Source organism: Salmo salar, chromosome ssa02 (genome assembly GCF_905237065.1).
Source record: "Salmo salar chromosome ssa02, Ssal_v3.1, whole genome shotgun sequence".
NCBI classification, from domain to species: Eukaryota; Metazoa; Chordata; class Actinopteri; order Salmoniformes; family Salmonidae; genus Salmo; species Salmo salar.
The window spans coordinates 94,291,676-94,294,874 of NC_059443.1; positions in this window are offsets into that span (position 1 = coordinate 94,291,676).

Consider the following 3,199-nt stretch of genomic DNA (forward strand, 5'->3'; position numbering starts at 1 on the left):
AAACTTAGGACACTAAAGAGGCCTTTCTACTGACTCTGAAAAACACCAAAAGAAAGATGGCCAAGGTCCCTGCTCATCTGCGTGAACGTGCCTTAGGCATGCAGGACTGCAGATGTGGCCAGGTCAATAAATTGCAATGTCCGTACTGTGAGACGCCTAAGACAGCGCTACAGGGAGACAGGACGGACAGCTGATCGTCCTCGCAGTGGCAGACCACGTGTAACAACACCTGCACAGGATCGGTACGTCCGAACATCACACCTGCGGGACAGGTACAGGATGGCAACAACAACTGCCTGAGTTACACCAGGAACGCACAATCCCTCCATCAGTGCTCAGACTGTCCGCAATAGGCTGAGAGAGGCTGGACTGAGGGCTTGTAGGCCTGTTGTAAGGCAGGTCCTCACCAGACATCACCGGCAACAACGTCGCCTATGGGCACAAACCCACCGTCACTGGACCAGACAGGACTGGCAAAAAGTGCTCTTCTCTGACGAGTCACGGTTTTGTCTCACCAGGGGTGATGGTCGGATTCGCGTTTATCGTCGAAGGAATGAGCGTTACACTGAGGCCTGTACTCTGGAGCGGGATCGATTTGGAGGGTCCGTCATGTTCTGGGGCGGTGTGTCACAGCATCATCGGACTGAGCTTGTTGTCATTGCAGGCAATCTCAACGCTGTGTGTTACAGGGAAGACATCCTCCTCCCTCATGTGGTACCCTTCCTGCAGGCTCATCCTGACATGACCCTCCAGCATGACAATGCCACCAGCCATACTGCTCGTTCTGTGCGTGATTTCTTGCAAGACAGGAATGTCAGTGTTCTGCCATGGCCAGCGAAGAGCCCGGATCTCAATCCCATTGAGCACGTCTGGGACCTGTTGGATCGGAGGGTGAGAGCTAGGGCCATTCCCCCCAGAAATGTCCGGGAACTTGCTGGTGCCTTGGTGGAAGAAGTGGGGTAACATCTCACAGCAAGAACTGGCAAATCTGGTGCAGTCCATGAGGAGGAGATGCACTGCAGTACTTAATGCAGCTGGTGGCCACACCAGATACTGACTGTTACTTTTGATTTTGACCCAAACCCCCTCCCTTTGTTCAGGGACACATTATTAAATTTCTGTTAGTCACATATCTGTGGAACTTGTTCAGTTTATGTCTCAGTTGTTGAATCTTGTTACAGTTCATACAAAATATTTACACGTGTTAAAGTTTGGCTGAAAATAAACGCAGTTGACAGTGAAAGGACGTTTCTTTTTTTGTTGTTGTTGCTGAGTTTTAGTTATTGTGGAGGAGGAAGTTTCCACTCTCTCTCTCTCGCTCTCTCAGTGTTACTGAATCTACCCGTTGCACCGGTGAACCAGGACGGAATCCTGCCGCTGGCATTCCTGTTCTAGAACCATGAGAGAATCTGTCCCAGAATGCAACACCCTTATCCCCATTCGTCTGCAATCCTAGCCCACAGGGCTGTGGTCTAAAGTAGTGCACTAGAAAGGGAGTTTTGAACACCGGGGGCGGGGTCCAGTGTTAAACCCCTGTCAGTCCATGTGGTGAAACTCTCCCCCTCCTCTCATAAACGATTTTTAAAGTTGAAAATATAAAGTATCTAACTTCCTCTATGCTGTATGAGCCCTTATGCTGAGCAGAGTCTCAGAATGGGTCCTAAATGGCCCTCTATTCCCTCTGTAGTGCCCTCTATTCCCTCTGTAGTGCCCCCTATTCCACCTATTCCCTCTGTAGTGCCCCCTTTTCCCTCTATTCCCTCTGTAGTGCCCCCTATTCCCTCTGTAGTGCCCCCTTTTCCCTCTATTCCCTCTGTAGTGCCCTCTATTCCCTCTGTAGTGCCCCCTATTCCCTCTGTAGTGTCCCCAGGGGTAGTGCACTACATGGGGGAATAGGGGTCCATTTGGAACACAGTCTGAGACTGATGCCCCAGTGTGTGTTTAACTCTCCACTGAGTCCTGGTGCGTTGAACGCAACCTTGCTAAATGTTCCTAAACGTTGCTCGGTGCTGTACGTTCTTGATCGTTTTATAACCCTGCTAAATGTTCCTGAACGTTATAACTCCGCTGAACCTGAACGTAGCTCTGTGCTGAATGTCCTGAACGTTGCTTTGTGCTGAACGTTCCTGAACGTTATAACTCTGCTGAACCTGAACGTAGCTCTGTGCTGAATGTCCTGAACGTTGCTTTGTGCTGAATGTTCCTGAACGTTATAACTCTGCTGAACCTGAACGTAGCTCTGTGCTGAATGTCCTGAACGTTGCTTTGTGCTGAACGTTCCTGAGCGTTATAACTCTGCTGAACGTTCCTGAGCATTATAACTCTGCTGAACGTTCCTGAACGTTGCTCTGTGCTGAACGTTAATGAACGTTATAACTCTGCTGAACGTTCCTGAACGTTGCTCTGTGCTGAACACAGCCCAGTCTTCCTCCTGCTGCAGTTTGTTCTCGTGTTGTCATGTCAACCCCCCTTAACCCCTGACCCCTGCCACGTCTGTCTAGCACTCACCTCTCCTCTCCATCTTGTTGTGCCTTAGCTGTGTTTTATCTGATATAAATTATAAAGTCTTTGTTTTTATTTTAAAGTAATGTGATTGTCCCATACAATATAACTCTAACCCATACAATGTAACTCTAACCCATACAATGTAGCCCTGACCCATACAATGTAGCCCTGACGCATACAACATAACTGTAACCCATACAATGTAGCCCTGACCCATACAACGTAGCCCTGACCCATACAATGTAACCCTGACCCATTCAATGTAGCCCTGACCCATAGAATATAACCCTGACCCATACAACGTAACCCTGACCCATACAATGTAGCCCTGACCCATAGAATATAACCCTGACCCATACAATGTAGCCCTGACCCATACAATATAACCCTGACCCATACAATGTAGCCCTGACCCATAGAATATAGCCCTGACCCATACAACGTAACCCTGACCCATACAATGTAGCCCTGACCCATAGAATATAGCCCTGACCCATACAACGTAACCCTGACCCATACAACGTAACCCTGACCCATAGAATATAGCCCTGACCCATAGAATATAACCCTGACCCATAGAATATAGCCCTGACCCATAGAATATAACCCTGACCCATAGAATATAGCCCTGACCCATAGAATATAGCCCTGACCCATACAACGTAACCCTGACCCATACAATGTAGCCCTGACC